This window comes from Theropithecus gelada, chromosome 8 (genome assembly GCF_003255815.1).
Source record: "Theropithecus gelada isolate Dixy chromosome 8, Tgel_1.0, whole genome shotgun sequence".
Lineage (NCBI taxonomy): Eukaryota > Metazoa > Chordata > Mammalia > Primates > Cercopithecidae > Theropithecus > Theropithecus gelada.
The window spans coordinates 50,155,214-50,176,875 of record NC_037676.1 but is presented as its reverse complement, the minus strand read 5'-3'; the positions used below and the strand labels follow the sequence as shown (position 1 = coordinate 50,176,875).

General features: G+C 44.6%; 1 protein-coding gene across 1 annotated transcript in view; it reads right to left on the bottom strand.

Annotated features, from left to right (window-relative positions):
* Positions 1-7,747: 7,747 nt before the first annotated feature.
* Positions 7,748-21,662, bottom strand: part of UBE2V2 (ubiquitin conjugating enzyme E2 V2) — a 73,684-nt gene continuing 59,769 nt past the window's right edge. The window contains exon 4 of the transcript XR_003120763.1: positions 7,748-7,763. The gene's annotated coding sequence lies outside the window, so the exon portion shown is untranslated. The remainder of the gene's footprint in view (positions 7,764-21,662) is intronic.

Here is a 21,662-nt window from a genome sequence, read left to right as displayed (position 1 = left end):
CCTTAATGAGGCCATCAGGCAAACGAAGGTAGAAAATATTTATGTTCTGATGTAAATATTTATGTAAAATCAGGTATTTGTCACACCTGAGCATTGCCAGTCTCAGTCTGATTAATATAATTATTCAGAATCACCCTCCTCCAATCAATGCTCTCCCCACCTGGTCCTGATTTCTCCAGATGACTCCAGAGCAGAATAATATTTAAACAAAAGACATTCCAACTTTTTCTTAAAGGTCTTTTGGCGAACACGCGTGGTTCTTAAACTGCCATGCATCGGGGCAGGGGCAAGGCTTCTTACAACACAGATTTGCAGATCTCTGGGTTGAGGGTTACAAGGATGCTGCTGGTCTCAGAGTCACAACGTGAGAACCACAGAGCTAGACGGTTTTCAGGGTTAAGTGCTATTAATTCATCATATATTTGGCCAACAAAAGTTCTAAGTTTTTAGACTGTCCCAAATGTTTCACCTGAAAGCAAATCAGGAAAGCATCTTCCTATGCGGTGGAGCCTAGTAAAGCTGGGTGAGGCTCAGGGAAAAGGCATAAAGCTCCGCCCTTTCTGCTGTCAGACCCCGCCCATGGATACTTAAGCCCACCCTGGCCTGATGGTGCTCAGATCCTTGCAGAGGACAGCAGTGGTTAGAGCCTGCTGCTGGTTCTGGGTGCACCCGGGAGCTTACCGCATCCTATGACCTGGGAGCGGATTCAGAGGACAGGACAGAACACTTGGGTAAGTGAATCTCTGTCTGTCTCATTTGTTTATTCCCACTTTCCTAAGGAGCACACACTTCTCACCACACACACATACTCACTCACTCTACCCTTCATATTGGGGGTCAGAAAAGAAGTAAGGGACCCTGGGAGCTCCTGGTTTCTAATCATGTCTGCATCTAAGAATAGTGGGGTCTCACCTGGCTCCTTCCGTGAGCAGTCCCCCAGCCTGGTCTCAAGATCCATGCCAGCCTCACCCAGCTTCTCTCTCTCCCCTCCCACAAACTCAGACCCAGGAGGGGGCTCCTGGGTCTACCAGGACCCTGGGGCTACTTTTCATCATCCCCTAAGGCTTGACTACACTCACTTCCTCCTTCACCAAAATCCCACAATATCCCATTTCCCTTTCCTAACCATGAGGGACAATCACAGAAGCCACTGGGCTCTGCCCTTCCCTGGGGCTTCTTCACAGTCACCACATGCATCAGTAATATACCACATGTTCTTACTGCCATGGCCCCACAGCTCACCCCCAGCCCTCAGGGACTCTCCTGTGTCTCCCAGCTACTCCTCAAACCACCGATGATTTCTGACACAGTCAGCCCGTCACACCCAAGAATTACCTAGAGACTCACAGACCTCACTGGGGTCCTCCCCTATGACTCCCACCCCTTCAGCTCCAGCCCTCAGGGACTCTCTCATGTCTCCCAGTTACTCTCTAATCATCCCCACATGTCTCCAACTGACTGTTGCCCCCCAACACTCAAGAATCACCTGCAGACGCAAATCTGAGTGCCCTCCTCCACGCTGTCTCTCAACTCTTCTCCTGCAGCCCTTTGGGACGCTCCAGTGTGTCCAAGCTCCTCTCTAGCCATCCCCAGACTTCTCCTGGGGGCAGCCCCTAACACCCAGGAGACCCCTAGAAACTCACAGGCCTTCCTGGAATCCTCCCCCATGTCTCCATCCCAGCCCTCAGGGACTCTCCGGTGTCTCCTAGCTCCTCTCCAACCATCCCCGCATTTCAGCTGGAGTCAGCTCCCCACACCCAGGAATCACCTAGAAACCCACAGACCTCCCTGGGATCCTCCCCCATGTCTCCGCGCCTTCACCCTTTGCTCTCAGGGATGCTCCTGTGTCTCCCAACTCCTCTCCAACCACCCCCAGATTTCTGCAATAGTCAATCCTACACATCTAGGAAACACCCAGAAATTCAGAGACCTCACAGGGCTCCTCCCCCATCTCTTTCAACTCTTCACCCCCAGCCCTCAGAGACTCTCCCATGTCTCCCAGCTCCTCTCCAGCCGTCCCCAGATTCCAAACGCCCCACATCCAGGAATTACCTAAAAACTCACAGACCTCCCTGAGATCCTCCCCTATCTCTCTCACCTCTTCACCCCCATTCCTTAGGGACTCCTGTGTCTCTCAGCTCTGCTCCAACCATCTTCAGTTTTCTGCAGAAGCCAGCCCCAGGCACCGAGGAGACCCCTAGAAACTCACAGACCTCACCAGCATATTCTCTCACAACGTCCATCTACACAGCAGTAGCCACCACATATTCCCCAGTGGCTCACACCCATCTCCTTTCACACTCAGACACTCCCAGGGCCTCACAGCCACTCCCCATTATTGTCCTTCAGCTCATAGTGCCGGCCAATCTACCAGCCAGCATGATCCGCTTACCTGTCCATTCCCCACGTTCCTACTCAGGGTCCCACATCCAGCCACAGAAGAGCCCCTGCTGCGTTCCACACAGGCCTGTCCTTCTTTCTACTGTCACACACTTGCCAGCAGAAGAGGCCCCTCTAATGGCCGACATCACCACCTAGGCTATCATTACCCTTCAGCTGGGCATCAGGACCCTCCTGCCTGCCGATGTGGCTGCCAGCGCCATTGCCAGTGTGAACCCCAGTCTGTCTGCAGCCCTGCGGGCGACCCTCCTGTCTGGCAGTGACACTATTGGTGTGAACCTCCATTTTCAGATCTCTGATTTGTAAATATGACCATGTTCCCTTCTCTCTATTTCTTCCATTCACAGGACGTCTCATTCTCTCTGTTTCTGCCTCCGTTGCAAACATTTACTCGGTTTTTTTCCCTTTTTCACTACATCTGCCCCAGTCTCAACATAGATGCCCTAGATAAGATTCACCCATTTAAGGTGATGGATTGAATGGCTTTTAGTATATTCATAATTGCGCACAGTTGATTTTAAATCACAGTTTTATAACACTTTATCCCCCCTCCCCCAAGGAAACCCTATAAACATTAGTCATTCCTCATACTGTCTCCAAGCCCCAACCCCAACCACAACCTCGGCCCTAGGTAACAGCTCCATAGAGAGCTCTCCCCTATCTCCATAGATTTGCCTATTCTGGGTATTTCCTATAAACAGATAACACAATATGTGAGCCTGTACAACTGTCTTTTTACTTAGCATAATGTTTTCAAGGTTCATCCACATTGTAGCATTACCCACGGTTTCATTCACTTCATGGCCAAGTGATACTCGACTGCATGAATATGCCCCTGGGGATGCTAATGAGTTGATGGGCATTAGGTTGTTTCTACTTTTTTGCTTCTGTGAATAATGCTGCTATGAACACTCCTGTACACTATTTGGTGTGGACATCTTTTCTCTTGGTGCATACCCAGGAGTGGAACTCTTGGGTCATATGAAGACTTATGTGACGTTTAACATGTTGAGGAACTGCCAGATTTTCCAGCATGGCTGTAGCATTTGACAGTCCCACCAGCAATGCAGGAATGTTCCAGCTTCTTTGCATCCTCATCAGCATTTGTCATTATCTGCTTTTTCATTCTGGCCATTCTGGTGAGTGTGAAGTGGCATCATTGTTGTTTTGACTTGACTTGAGGATACAGAGAATCATTTCATGTGTTTCTTGTCTATTTGTGTATCTTCTTTGGAGAAATATCTACTGCAATCCTTTGCCTATTTAAAAATTGGATTATTTTTCTTCTTTTTATTGAGTAGTAAGAATTCTTTTTGTAATCTAAATACACGTTCCCTATCAGGTATATGATTGCAAATATTTCTCCCATTTTGTAGTTGTCTTTTCATATTTGAAACACAACAGGTTTTGCTTTTTATAAAGTACAATTATTGTATTTTCGTTTGTCACTGGTGGTTTTGATGCCACATCTTAAAAACTTTCATCTCACCTGCAGTGATATTTTCTTCTAAGATTTTATCTTTTTTTGTTTTATTATTTTTTATTTTTTAAGATTATTTATTTATTTATTTATTTTTCTTTTGAGACAGAGTTTCACTCTGTTGCCCAGGCTGGAGTGCAATGGCACAGTCTCAGCTCACTGAAGCCTCTGCCTCCCAGATTTAAGCAATTCTCCTGCCTCAGACTTCCGAGTAGATGAGATTACAGGCACGGGCCACCACGCCCAACTAATGTTTGTATTTTTTTAATAGAGACGGGGTTTCGCCATGTTGGCCAGGCCTGGTCTGGAACTCCTGACCTCAGGTAATCTGCCTGCCTCAGCCTCTCAAAGTGCTGGTATTACAGAAGTGAGCCACTGCGCCCGGCCAGATTTTCTCTTCTTAGCTCTTAAATTTACATCCATAGTCACCTTGGAGTTAATTTTTGTGTGTGGTCTGAGGAAGGTATCCAACATTATTCTTTTGTATGAGGGTATCCCATTGTGCAAGCACCATTTGATAAGAAGAGGATTCCTGGCTGGCCACGGTGGCTCATGCCTGTAATCCCAGCACTTTGGGAGGCCAAGGTGGGCAGATCACCTGAGAGGTCAGGAGTTTGAGACCAGCCTGGTCAACATGGTGAAACCCCATCTCTACTAAAAGTACCAAAATTAGCCGGTTGTGGTGGTGCCTGCCTGTAATCCCAGCTACTCAGGAGGCTGAGGCAGGAGAATCACTTGAACTCGGAGGCAGCGGTTGCAGTGAGCTGTGATCACACCACTGCACTCCATCCTGGGCAACAGAGTGAGACTGCATCTCAAAAATAATAATAATAATAGGATTCCTTCCCACAATGAGTTTTCTCAGCACAGTCTGAAAATCAGTGGACTGTAAATGTAATGGCTTACTTCTGGGCTCTGTTTATTCCCCTCATCTATATCTCTATGTCTGTATCCCAGTACCATATGGTCATGATTATTGTATCTTGCAAGATGCTTTAACATAGGGAAGGGTCTTATAATTCTGTTTATTTCTTTGAAGATTATTTTAGTTATTCTGGGTCCTTGATATTTCCTGTATGAATTTTACAATCAGCTTACCAATTTCTGTGAACTTGCCAACTAGGCTTTTGATGGGAAGTATGTGGAACCGACACAGGAATTTTCTCAGTTACTTTGTCAGTCGGGACCTCTAGCCAGCGATGCCCCTGCAACCCTGGGCCTTGCTCAGCCCTGGGACTGCCACTGGTGGTGCCCCAGCTCACCTGTGTTACATCTTGGTGGTTCCCGAGTTCTTGTCCTATGTCCAAGAAGAATGAGGATACACTGACAGTTGAAGGGTAAGGATAGGCAGAGAATTTTATTGAGCAATGGAATAGCTCTCAGCGGAGAGGGGGTGCAGAAGGATGGGGAAGGGGGTCCCCCACCTCCGCAGTCGGGTGGTTTTTCTCTCTCAGCGTGGCTGGGCCCCAGGCTTTTTATGAATTCAGAATGGGGAGTGTTTGCTGATTGGCTTGTGAGTATGCAAAAAAGGTTAAAGCAAAGACACTACTCAAAGGTGGACATGACAGTGTAGAAAATCAATTAGGAAAGATTAGGTATATGTAAAACAGGTGAAGGGTGGGGATCAATCAGAGGAGAAAGCGTGCCAAATGGGAAGACAAGTTCTCAATCCAGTCCGAAGATTTAACTTGTAGCTTGGCTTTCAGGCTTTAAACTGCCTTCAGCTTGTAGGTGGGGTTTCACCGGGGACTCACCCCTATCTGCCTGGGCATTTGGCTGCCTCCTGTCACTATCAGAATGTGTAGAACACTTTGGGAATTATTACCATCCCAGCAATATGAAGTCTTTCCATCCATGAACGTTTTTTGTCTTTCCATTTATTTATGCCATCTATAATTTCAATAATATTTTGTAGTTTTCAGGGTATATGTTTTGTATTTTTTGGTCAGGCTTATTTCAAGTATTTTTATTCTTTTTGATGTTATTGTAAATGGAATTGTTAAATTTCATTTTCAGATTATTCATTGTTATTGTGTGGAAATTTAATTGATATTTGTATATTGATCTTGTATCCTGAAACCTTGCTGGACGCATTTCTTAGTTCTAATAGTTGTTTTAATGGTTTCCTTAAGATATTCTACCTGTTGGATAATGTCTGCAAGGAATAGAGATTGTTTTTCTTCTTCCTTTCTAATCTAGATGCCTTTTATTGCCTAATTTCCCTGGCTAGAAACTCTGGTACAATCTTGAATAGAAGTGGCAAAAGTGGACATCTTTGTCTTTCTTATTCATGATGTGAAGCAGAAGGCATTCAGTATTTTGCCATTAAACATTGGTTTTTTGTGGGTTTTCTTTTGTGTGTGTGTAGCTGTTCTTTATCAGGTTAAGGAAGCTCCCCTCTGTTTACAGTTTTTTAAGTGTTTGTGTTATGAAGTGTGTTGTATTTTTTCAAATGCACTTTTTGTGTCGATTGAGATTGTCATGTGGTTTTTGTTTTTATTGATATTGATAATTGATATGTATGTTTCACATTTAGTTCTCCAAGAACTCTCCTTCAGGACTCATATTTCTAGTCATGATGAAAATATCTTTGTGTTTTTGCTCAGTCTGGAGATACTTCTTCTATTTGACATTCAAGTCCACACTATAGTTGAAATATGCCAAAATTTCCCTTTTTAGCTCCTATTTCAAATGTTTAAATTTGTGAAACTGATTAAGTTTCTGCTTTTAGTACCACCAACCGTCTTCTCCTTCCTCCCTTCCTTACTCCTCCCCCTTTCCTTCCTTTACTTTCTTCCCTCCTTTCTTCCTTCCTGTATGTTTCCATGTCAAATTCTTGAGAGTTCTCAGTACAATTTCACTGTTGTTATGTATCAGTGTCTTTCTTCCATGGTTCCCCATCAATTGTAAACATCTACTGGTTTCTCTCAAGTCACTTAGTATCCTTTCATTAGTTACACCTTTTTTGCCTTATACAGCTACTCCTGGATTTTCAATGGTGTTATGTACTGATCAACCCATCATAACTCAAAAATGCATTTAATATCCCAATGAACCAATTGTAAAGTTGGGGGGAAAAGATAATGGAACAGCGATTAGACAAGAAAAAGAAATCAAAAGTATTTAGATTGGAAAAGGAGAAAACCTATTTGCAAATGATAGGATCTTATATATAGAAAAGCCTAAATAGTTTATGCAGAAAAGCTATTTAGAGTTAATAAACTATTTCAGCAAAATTGCAGGATACCAGACCAATACACAAAAACCAGTTGTAGCAATCATCCAAAACTCAAATTAGGAAAACAGTTCCATGTATAATAGCATCAAAAAGAGTAACATATGTAGGGATAAACTAAAATGGAAGTGCAAACTTATATGCTGAAAACCACAAAATATTGTTTAAAAAAACTAAAGAAGATATAAGTAAATGAAAAGATATCTCATGTTCATGTGTTGGAAGATGTAATATTAAGATGGCAATACTCCCCAAAGCGATCTACAGCTTCATTGCAATCTCTACCAAAACTTCAATAGCCTTTTTTTTTTTTTTTTTTGGCATAAATACAAAAATGCAAGGAACCCAGAATAGCCAAAACAGTCTTGAAAAATAAAACTGGGCCTGAACAGAACAAAAAGTGGAGGATGGGAAAACTTGTCCCTTCTGCCTGATGTTTCAGCTGGGACATCAGTCTTCACCTGCCCTTAGACTAAGACTTACACCATCAGCTCTCCCAGTTCTCAGGTCTTTGAACTCAGACTTTCCTGCATCTCCAGCTTACAGACAGCACATGGTGGTATTTCTCCACCTCCATAATCACGTGAGCCAGGTCCTCATAATAAATCTCTATCAATTGATCTATTGGTTCTGTTTCTCTGGAGAACCCTCTATAGTGACCTTGGACTAGGCAACAGTTTCTTAGATAAAATCCCAAAAGTACAAGTCACCAAAAAATATATATAGAGAGAGAAAAAGTGGGCTGCATCAGAATTAAAAACTTTTTTTTGCATCAAAGGATAATATTAAGAAAGTAAAGAGATAATCCAAAGAATGGGAAAAATATTCAAAAGCTATATATTTGATAAGATCTAGTATCCAGAATACATATATAAAAACTCTTACAAGTCAACAAAAAATGGGCCAGGCACGGTGGCTCATGCCTGTAATCCCAGCACTTTGAGAGGCTATAGCAGGTGGATCACCTGAGGTCAGGAGTTCAAGACCAGACTGGACAATATGGCAAAACCCTGTCTCTACTAAAAATACAAAAATTAGCCAGGCGTGGTGGCACACGCCTGTAGCCCCAGCTACTCAGGAGGCTAAGGCAGGATAACTGCTTGAACTCAGAAGGTGGATTTTGCAGGGAGCCAAGATCGTGCCACTGAACTCCAGCCTGGGCAGTAGAGCGAGACTCCATCTCAATTAAAAAAACAAAATGACAAATAACCTAAATTTCAAAATGAGCAAAACAGCCGGGCACAGTGGCTCACGCCTGTAATCCCAACACTTTGGGAGGCTGAGGCAGGTGGATCAGTTGAGGTCAGGAGTTTGACACCAGCCTGGCCAACATGGTGAAACCCTGTCTCTACTAAAAATACAAAAATTAGCTGGGCGTGGTAGCACGTGCCTGTAATCCCAGCTACTTGGGAGGCTGAGGCAGGAAAATCACTCAAACCCAGGAGGCGGAGGTTGCAGTGAGCCGGCCGAGATCGTACCACTGCACTCCAGTTTGGATGACAGAGCCAGACTCCGTCTAAAAAAAAAAAAAAAAAAGCCAGGTGCACGGTGGCTCACACCTGTAATCCCAGCACTTTGGGAGGCCGAGACGGGCAGATCACCTGAGGTCAGGAGTTCAAGACCAGCCTGACCAACATGGAGAAACCTCGTCTCTACTAAAAATATAAAATTAGCCAAGTGTGGTGGCACATGCCTGTAATCCCAGCTACTTGGAGGCTGAGGCAGGAGAATCGCTTGAACCCAGGAGGCGGAGGTTGTGGTGAGCTGAGATTGTGCCATTGCACTCCAGCCTGGGCGACAAGAGAGAAACTCCATCTCAAAAAATAAAATAAGATAAAATAAAAAGGCCAGGCGTGGTGGCTCACACCTATAATCCCAGCACTTTGGGAGGCCAAGGCAGGTGGATCACTTGAGGTCAGGAGTTTGAGACCAGCCTGGCTAACATGGTGAAACCCTGTCTCTACTAAAATACAAAAATTAGCTAGGTGTGGTGGTGCATGCCTGTAACCCCAGCTACTTGGGAGGCTGAGGCAGGAGAATCGCTTGAACCCGGGAGGCAGAAGTTGCAATAAATCGAGATCACGCCACTGCACTCCAGCCTGGGTGACAGGGCAAGACTCTGTCTCAAAAAAAAAAAAAAAAAAGAAAAGAAAAATCAAGTGAGCAAAGGAGTTGGACAGGATTTCTCCAAAGATATACAAATAACCAATAAGCACACGAAAAGATGTTCAGCAGCACTAGTAATTTAAAAAAACACTGTGAAACCCCGTCTCTACTAAAAATACAAAAAAATTAGTGGTGGCGGGCACCTGTAGTCCCAGCTACTCAGGAGGCTGAGGCAGGAGAATGGCACGAACTCAGGAGGTGGAGCTTGCAGTGAGCCAAGATCGCACCACTGCACTCCAGCCCAGGTGACAGAGCGAGACTCCATCTCAAAAAAAAAAAAAAAATGAAAACACAATGAAATACCACTTCACACCCACCAGGAAGGCTAGAATTTAAAAGACGAGCAATAACAAATGTTGGTGACGACAGGGAGAAATTGAAACTCTCATCCACTGCTGGTTAGGATGTAAAATGGTACAGCCACCTTGGAAAACATGCTAACAGTTCCTCAAATGGTGAAACAGCTTCTGTATGACTCAGCAATTCCACCCCTACCCAACAGAAATGAAAACGTCCACACAAAAACTTGTACACAAATGTTTATAGCAATATTATTTAAAATAGCCAAAAGGTGCAAACAGCCCAAATGTCCATCATTCTGGAATGTTCTGGAATTAGTGGTAATGGTTACACAATCTTGTGGCTATAACAAAAAAGACTGAATTGTACAATTTAAAATGGTGCATTTTATAGTATGTAGTTTATATTTCAGATAAAAAATAAATAGAAATGAAAAACCCATGGAAACAGAGGCATAACAGAACCTCACCTCCCAGCCATTCCTGTCCTCCAAGCTCAGCACCACCAAGGTTAGAACTGAGTGGGCCTCATGGAATGGCAGGGCCACATTCCAGCACTGGCCAACATGACTTCAAGTCCAGTGACCACCCTGGGCACACAAGTCATTCATGCTTACAAGAGTAAGGAGCCCACTGGGGCCGGGTGCGGTGGCTCACACCTGTAATCCCAACACTTTGGGAGGCCGAGGCGGGTGGATCACCTGAGGTCAGGAGTTCAAGACCAGCCTGAGCAATACAGCCAGGCATGGTGATGCATGCCTATAATAGCCCAGCTACTCAGGAGGCTGAGGCAGGAGAATTGCCTGAACCCAGGAGGCGGAGGTTGCGGTGAGCCAAGATCGCACCATTGCACTCCAGCCTGGGCAACAAGAGCCAAACTTTGTCTCAGAAAAAAAAGAAAAGAAAAGAAAAAAAGAAAAAAAAAGCCCACTGGGCAGTGTTTCATATGAAGTTAACTCAAAGGTGGACTGGCTTCCTCTACATGCTCTACCTCCGCATGTCCAGGGTGCATCTGACACATCCAAAGGGGACCTGTCTACCCCCTACTTGGTTACCTTGGAGACTGAAAGGTCTATATTTCTAGTGGGCTGCACCAACCAGCATGGCATGTGCCAATACATGGGCTCCAGTAAGCACTTGATAAAGACTGACTGAAGCATGAATAAATTACACCATGAACAACACTTCCAGATTCCATCTGCAGCTTGCATTAGGACAGAAAAGCAAGGCAAACAATCATAAACCTACTCATAGCTCACATGATCATGGAAAAGGCAGGCATGGAGCTGGGCTTCAGAAATCACAGGAGCCAGCCCTGAATCACAGCACCTTCCCCTCTCTCCAACTTCATGTCTGTCTCTGTGGGCCAGCTTGTCCTCTCAGACTGCTTTCACCCTCACATGGGGAATTATGGCCCCCAGCATCCCCTCTCTCCCATATCATACACATCTGCCCTCAGGGGGCACTAATCAACGTCCACCTCTCAGATGAAAGCAAAGAGGCCAGCAATGGGTATCTCCCACACTGCTTTGCAAACTGTTTTTCAAATTATACAGAACTCATGAAAATTTCATTCCAGGCTACAACATAAATATTTAGAACCTGAGCTGACAAAAAATGTTCTGAGTCATCGTGGGGGATTATTTGTACCTTTACTGTTTGCCTAGAGAAAACGATTCCAAAAAGCAGTACATCTGTTGACAAAAAGAGGCATACTTCTCAGTGATGAAAATATTTTCAACACAAAGGCTGCTCATGATGAAACTATTCCATCTTTGGTTCTGGCAGGATCCACCTATAACATAGCTGATCCTTGACAAGTAGCTGACTTCTTCCTGGCCCAGGGAACACATCTTGAAACTCAGTGGTAACCAAATAGTTAGAGCCACCATTCAATGAGAAATATTCTCAAAAGAAATTATTTCGGCCGGGCGTGGTGGCTCACGCCTGTAAGCACTTTGGGAGGCTGAGGTGGGAGGATCACCTGAGGTCAGGAGTTCGTGACCAGTCTGACCAAAGTGGAGAAACCCAGTCCCTACTAAAAATAGAAAATTAGCCAGGAGTGGCTGGGCGTGGTGTGGGCTTTTGTGTGTTCATATACACACAAAAGCTCTGAAGTTTGAAGTAGTTGAAACTCAGCTTGAGAATATGTTTCTTTACATCTTAAAGGGAAAAAAAAAATGATTTCTATGGTAGAGATCTTGGAAAGCTCCCTATCTAGCCCCAGGGTAGATCGCTAGGAGGTAGATATGCAGGGGCAGAGCCCAGCAGGGATTCAGCCTGGGTTTGAGTGAGCTGACTCAGGTTTCTCTAATGCTGGTGGGAGGGATGGCATTTGAACTCGGACAGTCTAAAAGGCTTCCCCCCATCCCTCACAAGCCAGGCCAGAGGATGAGCCCTGGTGTGATGCCATAATTCTTACTCATGTCTAAAAGAAAGTATGCATTTTATCACTGTGGCCTTTTAAATCAAGAATACAGTGCTTTATGTGTGGTAGACATCCGGGTATCTGTCGATGAGTTCTGGGTGTGGTTTCCATGGGCAGAAGGATATTCCTAGTAAAACTGTGGCCAGTGTAGTTTTGTTGTTTCCATTGTCTTCTCCCAGCCCATGGTTGGGAAAGAATCATGAGTTTTTTGAAACACTGATGTCCTTGTGTTAAACTATGCTTCAACCCTCCTCCACTAGCACAAGTCTTCAATAAAATTGGCCAAACCCAAAAAGCTGATATCACTTACAGGATATGAGCTTTCATTAGTGGATTAAGGGATCAGAGTCCTGTCCAACTGGGTGGGGAGGGAAAGGTGTGAGTAGCAATCACAGGAGGCAAGATTCAGAACAGAGATCCAAGGTTTCAACAGATGCGGGATCCTGGAAACAACAATGACCCTGTGAGTGGTCACTGCTCCATGATTTAAAGGATAATTAGGGGAAGTGTGCCATTCACAGTACACAGGCTACAGGCTCAGCTGCTCTGTTCAATATTAAAACATGGGAGAACCCAAATAGACTGCAGAACTAAGACCTATTCAAGGAGTTTACACTTGGCTTACAGGATTTTCTTGTTGTTGTTGTTAATTCTTTAAAATAAGTAGCTGGTGAAGGTAGGGGGAGGGAGAGTATAGGGATAGATTTGCTCATGGATACAAAATTACAGCTAGATAGGAGGCATGAGTTCCAGTGCTCTATATGACTATAGGATGACTATATAATAACAATGATATATCATATAGGCCAGGCACAGATTCCAGCCCTTTGGGAGGCCAAGGCAGATGGATTACCTGAAGTCAGGAGTTCGAGACCAGCCTGGCCAACATGGTGAAACCCTGTCTCTACTAAAAATACAAAAATTAGCTGGGCGTGGCGGCAGGCGCCTGTAATCCCAGCTACTCCGGAGGCTGAGGCAGGAGAATCGCTTGAACCCAAGAGGCAGAGGTTGCAGTGAGCCGAGATCGTGCCGTTGCACTCCAGCCTGGGGGACAAGAGCAAGACGTTGTCTAAAAAAAAAAAAAAAAAAAAAAAACAGAAAGAGAGAAAGAGAGGAAGGAGAGGAAGCAGAGGAAAGGAAGGAAAGGAAATTAGCCAGGCGTGATGGCGCATGCCTGTAATCCCAAGCTACTTGGGAGGCTGAGGTGGGAAAATTGCTTGAACCCAGGAGGCGGAGGTTGCAGTGAGCCAAGATCATGCCATTGCACTCCAGCCTGGGCAACAAGAGTGAAATTCTGTCTCAGAATAAAAAAAGAAAAGAAAAGAAAAGAAATTATCTCATAATTAGAGAAAAGTCATATTCTACCAAAAGTGCTAACAGAGGCCGTAGGTAAATAACAACATAATCTCAGAAGAATGTTTGTAGTGCTTAGAACACATTACAAGGCTTTCTACCTCACAAATTGACAATATCTACTATCTATTTGTATCTATCTGTCACGTATCTATTGGCCCTGGTCATTTAAAAATTTTTCAGGAGTATATACTGAGTTAAAGCCCCCCCACAGTTCTGCCGTGCTGAGACCTGAGCAAGGGGCTGCGCTCTTCCACTGTACACTGGCGTTTCTACCTCACCCTACAGCTTATTTCTGCCCGCCCTGACCCTCACACCCAGGTGCTCTGCCGGCAGCAGGCAGGGTGGCTAGTGCTGGCGAGCATGGCACACACACCACGACAAACACTTTGTGACTTCCATCTCATTATTTGCCTTAATCAATACAGCTTGAGGGAGAGACAAATAAGCATGACCTGCAATTTTTTAGTTGAAAAGGTAACATTTAAACTTGGCCTTAACAGATGGAAGGACACTTTTGGGATATAAAACCTACCTACTATGTTTTTCCCTGAAATAAATTTCATTCCTTCTGCAACAGGAAGCAGTCATGTGCCTGGAACAGGGATGAGGAGGAGAAGCTTCCCAGGCCTGGGGAAAGGGCAAGCGTGCCCGGAGATGAAGGTTAGAATCTGTGAGGTGGCATCAGGAAATGCCCACCAGGTGAAGGGCCCTGCAAATACAGCCCAGAAGACTCAGTGCTGCAGGTGCGCACCCACAGGTCATCTACAAAGTGCCCAAGCTCAGCAAGGGGATGTGCCAGAGACATCATAAAGATTATTGTACACACAGCCCAGATGGGAACATTTAAAAGGAAACTGATTTTTGTGATGTGGCAATGTTAAAATTTAAATATTTGCGGTGAAATTGCCCTCTATGCCCATCCCTGCACACACACAAATATACCAAATACACAGGCTCTGAGAGTCAGAAGGTCTCAAGTCAAAAGTATGGGGCCAGAGAGGAAGTTCCAGCAGAGGGCCATGAAAAGTGAGTGGGCAGGGAGGTAGGGAGACGAAACCAAAACAGCCAAGGACACCATGGTGAGACCGTGCTTGCTCCTCTGTAAAGAGAATTTAAGTATATGCACCCCAAACATGGTCTGCATTTCCTACTCCACGGATGCCCGCCAGACACACATCCATTAAGCCTCCTCCCAAGCCACTGTTTATTAAGCCCTTTGCTCCTCAAAGTGTGGTTTACCAACCAGTGGCCATCATGAGAAGCCTGTAAGAAACAGAACCTCAGGTCCCACCATAGACCTACTGAATTAGAATCTGCACTTTAACAAACCCTCAAGAATGCCATTAAAATCTGAGAAGCACTGGTCTATACCAAAATGATGTCCTTTCAAAAGACAGACTGTACACTACATGTGAATAAAACTATACTTCTGTGTGTCTCCCATAGGACCAGCAAGGTTCCATATACCGTAAAGCATTCTATGCTCTTAGAATACACAGTGTAGGCCAGGCGCAGTGGCTCATGCCTTATACCCAGCACTTTGGGAGGCCAAGAAAGGAGGATCACTTGAGCTTGGGAGTTCAAGACCAAACTGGGCAACATGGCAAGACTCCATCTCCACAAAACCCGCAAAACTTAGCTGGGTACAGTGGCTCATGCCAGTAATCCCAGCACTTTGGGAGGCCAACAAAGGCAGATCACTTGAGTTCAGGAGTTCAAGACCAACCTAAGCAGCATGGCAAGACCCCATCTCTACAAGAAATGCAAAAATTATCCAGGCACAGTGGCTCATGCCTGTAATCCCAGCACTTTAGGAGGCCAAGGCAGGTGATTATTTGAGCTCAGGAGTTGGAGACCAGCCTGGGCGACATGCTGAAACCCTGTCTCTACAAAAAATGCTAAAGTTAGCTGATCGTGGTGGCCTGTGCCTGTAGTCATAGCTATTCAGGAAGCTGAGGTGGGAGGATCACTTGAGCCCAGGTGACAGAGGTTGCAGTGAGTTGAGATACCGCCACTGCACTCCAGCCTGAGTGACACAGTGAGATCCTGTCTCGAAACACACATACACACCACACACATAGATTAAATGACTGAGAAATTAAGTTAGCACCAAAGGCGTCTAAGAAATTGACTACTCCAGTTTCCATTTTGTCAAGACTAAACTATTCGCGAGAATGTGTGGGCTGTCCAGAGTCTAAGAGGTAAAGCTCAGTATCACTGATCATTAGAGAAATGCAAGTCAAAACCACAATGAGATACCATTTCACACCAATCAGAATGGCTATTATTACAAAGCCAAAAAAACAACAGATGCTGGCGAGGTTGTGGAGAAAGGGGAACACTTATACACTGTTGCTGCGAGTGTGAATTAGTTCAACCATTGTAAAAAGTAGTATGATTCCTCAAAGAGGTAAAAGCAAAACTGCCATTTGACCCAGCAATCCCATTACTGGGTATATACCCAGAGGAATATAAATCATTCTACCTTAAAGACACATGCATGCAAATGTTCACTGCAACACTGTTCACAACAGCAGACATGGAATCAACCTATACGCCCACCAATGACAGACTGGATAAAAGAAAATGTGGTACATATATACCGTAGAATACTACGCAGCCATCAAAAAAGATGAGATCATGTCTTTTGCAGGAACATAAATGGAGCTGGAGGCTATCATTCTTAGCAAACTAACAGGAATAGAATACCAAATACAACATATTCTCACTTATAAACTGGGGCTAAATAAGAACTTGTGAACACAAAGAAGGAAACAACAGACACTGGGGTCTAGAGGTGGGATGGTGGGAGGAGGGAGAGGAGCAGAAAAGATAACAATTGGATGCCAGGCTTAATGCCTTGGTGATGAAATAGTATGTACAACAAAACTCCATGAGACGTTTACTTACGTAACAAACCATCACATGTAGCCCCAAACCTAAAAGTGTAAAAAACTTTTTTTTTTTTTGAGACAGGGTCTCACTTTGTCACCCAGTCTGGGGTCCAGTTGTGCGATCACAGCTCACTGCAGCCTTGCTAACCTCCTGGGCTCAAGTGATCCTCCTACCCCAGCTTCCCAAGTAGCTGGGATATGCCCAGCTATTTTGTATTTTGTGTAAAGACAGGGTTTCACCATGTTGCCCAGGCTGGTCTCAAACTCCTGGGCTCAAGTGATCCACCCACCTCGGCCTCTCAAAGTGCTGGGATTGTATAGGCGTGAGCCACTCCGCCCAACCAACAATATAACTTTTTTTTTTTTTTTTTTTTTTTGAGATGGAGTCTTGCTCTGTCGCCCAGGCTGGAGTGCAGTAGCACCTGGCCTGCCGGGTTCAAGCGATTCTCCTGTCTCAGCCTCCCAAGTAGCGGGGATTACAGGCACAGGCCGCCATGCCCGACTAATTTTTTGTATTTCAGTAAAGATGGGGTTTCACCATGTTGCCTAGACTGGTCTCAAACCCCTGAGCTCAAGCAATTCACCTGCCTCGGCCTCCCAAAGTGCTAGGATTACAGGCGTGAGCCCCCGCGCAGGGTTTAACTTTTTTTTTTTTCCTGAGACGGAGTCTCACTCTGTCGCTGGGGCTGGAGCGCAGTGGCGCAATCTCGGCTCACTGCAAGCTCCGCCTCCTGGGTTCATGCCATTCTCCTCCCTCAGCCTCCCGAATAGCTGGGACTACAGGCGCCCGCCACGACGCCCGGCTAATTTTTTGTTGTTGTTGTTATGTTTTTAGTAGAGACGGGGTTTCACCGTGTTAGCCAAGATGGTCTCGATCTACTGACCTCGTGATCTGCCCACCTCGGCCTCCCACAGTGCTGAGATAACAGGTGTGAGCCACCGCACCCGGCCTCGGCTAATCTCTTTAACAGTTACCAAACACCAGGATAAGGAGTAAACTCGTTATATGTAGGTGTAGTTTATATTCTGCTTAAAAGACAAGCTATTAATAACACTTGTTGTAGCGCTTTTCAACAACCTCAGAAATTTAGTCCTGGCTGGGCATTGTGGTTCACACCTGCAATCCCAGCTCTTTGGGAGACCGAGAAGGGAGGTTGACTTGAGCCCAGCAGTTCCAGACCAGCTTGGGCAAGAAGACAAAACCCCGTCTCTATTAAAAATACACAAAATTAGGCCGGGCGCGGTGGCTCAAGCCTGTAATCCCAGCACTTTGGGAGGCCGAGACGGGTGGATCACGAGGTCAGGAGATCGAGACCATCCTGGCTAACACAGTGAAACCCCGTCTCTACTAAAAAAATACAAAAAACTAGCCGGGCGAGGTGGCGGGCGCCTGTAGTCCCAGCTACTCGGGAGGCTGAGGCAGGAGAATGGCGTGAACCCAGGAGGCGCAGCTTGCAGTGAGCTGAGATCTGGCCACTGCACTCCAGCCTGGGTGACAGAGTGAGACTCCGTCTAAAAAAAAAAAAAAATACACAAAATTAGCTGGGCGTGGTGGGGCACACCTGTAGTCTCAGCTACTCAGGAGACTGAGACACGATAATAGCTTGAACCCAGGAGGCAGAGGTTACAGTGAGCTGAGATGGTGCCACTGCACTCTAGTCTGGGTGACACAGCAAGACTCCATCTTAAATAAATAAATAAAGAGCCTATCTCTTAAGTTCCACCACATTATACATGTGAGAAAAGAGGCTATGTATCTTCAGCATCTAACAGTGCCTGCCCAAAGGCAAGAATAAGACAAAAGCCCTAGTCTCAAGATTTGCTGGAAGCACCACCCACTGATGCTTATTAAAAGTAGAAATCGACTTTCTTTCACAATTCATATTACTTCACTATGATTATATTCACAAGTGACTAGTGGAAAAAGGTAAGCTTAAAATGTAATCTCCCTTTCCTAATTAATCAAGTTACTTTACATAGGTTGCATATATGAAGAATTGAGTTTTCTATTATAATGTAGTTAAACCATGGACTTTTCAACCCAAGCTTTGTGAACCTGGCTTTCCATTACCAGTAAGTTACCTCTTTCCAACAGACCTCATCTTAATGGCCTGCTGCTGGTACCAAAGCAATTGTGCCCAACCTGGGATGCATCCACCAGGGCCCCTGCGGCAAGACGTGTGGGGGCATCCTCTCAGCAGTGTGGGGGCATCCTCTCAGCAGTGTGGGGGCATCAAGAAGCCTATCACAAACATCCAAAAGCCTATCTGTTCACCTTTGACCATGGGCAGAAATTAACTGAATTCAGAATGCACAAATGCCTTAATGGCGTCCCATATGACCTCTTTCAAAAAACCAACCCATTCTTTACATAAAAGTACAGGCTTGATGCAAATGTATATTTTATTTTATTATTATTTTTTGAGACGGAGTCTCATTCTGTCGCCAAGCTGGAGTACAGTGGCATGATCTCAGCTCACTGCAACATCAGCCTCCCGAGTAGCTGGGACTACAGGCATACGTCACCACGCCCAGCTAATTTTTGTATTTTTAGCAGAGATGGAGTTTCACCATGTTGGCCAGAATGGTCTCAATCTCTGTACCTCATGATCTGCCTGTCTCGGCCTCCCAAAGTGCTGGGATTACAGACATCAGCCACCGTGCCCGGCCACAAATGCAAATTTTAACATAGACTAAGTGTTCTTAGATTAATAACATTAAGAAATATTACCATTTATTGATCACTCTGCATCAGACTGTGATTAAACCTATTCATGTTATTTCATTACACGACAACTCAAGAGGCAAGCACAGCCTTTACAGAATAAACTAAAGGTTACGGGTCTAACTGCCTACAGTCACAGGGCAGAGGGCAAAATAGGTGTTTTCCCTAGGATTTGCAGTAGATTCCTCTGAACTGCTCTTCATTTATCCATATTACTATCCAGTACCAATTAGAACATTGTGATAATTGCTTCATTTATCCATATTACTATACAGTTAAGCTGAGAACATTATGCTAATGGCTTCATTTTGCATATTACTATCCAGTTCAATTTAGAATATCATGCCAATGGCTTCACTTATCCATATTACTATCCAGTTCAGCTTAGAACATGATGCTAATGGGTAGTTAGACTCTACCAGATAGGAGGTGCCAGATGAGGGACCAGCAGACTTGATCATCATCTCTGTTACAAAGAGTTGACAATAATGTACATATATTTACCTATGAACTCAATATTATCATCTACATACAAGTACCAAGTAAGTAGCCTTTTATAAGGACTTCATATAGGGAGGGTTTAATAACAAGCATGCCAACATGTTTGATAAACAGAACTCAATAAAATTTTCATTTCATAAAAAACTACCTAGTTTTTAGCAATAAAGCTTTTTTTTTTTTTTTTTTTTTGAGATGGAGTCTTGCTCTGCTGCCCAAGCTGGAATGCTGTGGCATGATCTCAGCTCACTGCAACCTCCGCCTCCCAGGTTCAAGTGATTCTCATGCCTCAGCCTCCCAAGTAGCTGGGACCGCAGGCACACACCTCCATGCTCGGTTAATTTTTTTATTTTTAGTAGAGACAGGATTTTACCATGTTGGCCAGGCTGGTTTCGAACTCCTGACTTCAGGTGATCTGGCTGCCTCAGCCTCCCAAAGTGCTGGGATTACAGGCGTAAGCCACTCCGCCGGGCCCACTTTATAATTTTAAAAGATCTTGCAGTTTTGTTACAGGTCTAAAGAAGAAGAAAAAAAAAAATCTAAGAGCCTAAGTTCAAACAATGTATGCATTAAACAATAGTTTAATAAAAATAATTCAAGACAACACTAAGTCCACAAGAATTTTCCTTCTCAAAGGGATCCATATGTTACTAAAATTTAAAAACCGATGCAATTAATTTACTCTTCTTGTGAACTCAATTATTTTCACTTGAGTATTAGGATAACTGAAAATGTGCCCATCACCCACTTTGAATTTGTCTGAATAATCATTGCAATTATCCAGATTTGTTTACATTATAGCAACAAAAAGATAATTTATAATAATGGATGGAATCAGAACATTTGAGCACCATTACTTAAGTGGCTAATGTGGCTTGATAAGGAATGAAACAATATATCTTTTTTTTTCTTTTTTTGAGATGGAGTCTCGCTCTGTCGCCCAGGCTGGAGTGCTGTGGCCGGGTCTCAGCTCACTGCAAGCTCCGCCTCCCGGGTTCCCGCCATTCTCCTGCCTCAGCCTCCCGAGTAACTGGGACTACAGGCGCCTGCCACCTCGCCCGGCTAGTTTTTTGTATTTTTTTAGTAGAGACGGGGTTTCACCGTGTTAGCCAGGATGGTCTCGATCTCCTGACCTCGTGATCCGCCCGTCTCGGCCTCCCAAAGTGCTGGGATTACAGGCTTGAGCCACCGCGCCCGGCCAATATCTTTATCTTTATCAATTATCAACTGTGGAAAAAATCTGTTCAAGTTAAAGGCTGATAAGCCTCAAAGGCTATCAAATGTAATAAAGCATTTGCAAGTATCAAGTATCATGTTTATTAATTATAAATGGATGAAAGTCTTTAAATGAAAAAACAGGATATTCAGTATTAAAACTAATTTTACTACATTTTAATATGAGGATGTCCTGTTAAAATCTCATTTCATGATAATGTGAATTTTTGATATTACCTTGTAATCTATTATTAAAAGGGGGGGAAAAAAACTGAGCTGGGCAAGGTAACTCAGGCCTGCAATCCCAGCACTTTGGGAGCATGGCTCGAGGCCAGGAGTTTGACACCAGCCTGGACAACATAGCAAGACCGCCGCTACAAAAAAATTTTTGAAAATTAGCCGAGTGTGGTGGTGTGTGCCTGTGGTTTAGCTGCTCGGGAGGCTGAGGCAGGCAGGAGGACTGCTTGTTTAAAAAACAAAACCAAAAAAAAAAAGCCTCCTTGTAATCTTTGAACAATGTTTTTCTTTCATTACTCAACTACTGTACTGAACAAGCAATGCAAAGTATTCACTACAGATAAGGTCAACAATTTGCTTTTCTATTTACCACAGGTTTCTTTTGACTATTGGTTTCTTAGTGCCAATTAAGAATAACAACTCTGAGGCCGGGCGCGGTGGCTCAAGCCTGTAATCCCAGCACTTTGGGAGGCCGAGACGGGCGGATCACGAGGTCAGGAGATCGAGACCATCCTGGCTAGCACGGTGAAACCCCATCTCTACTAAAAAATACAAAAAACTAGCCGGGCGAGGTGGCGGGCGCCTGTAGTCCCAGCTACTCGGGAGGCTGAGACAGGAGAATGGCGTAAACCTGGGAGGCGGAGCTTGCAGTGAGCTGAGATCCAGCCACTGCACTCCAGCCTGGGTGACAGAGCAAGACTCCGTCTCAAAAAAAAAAAAAAGAAAAAA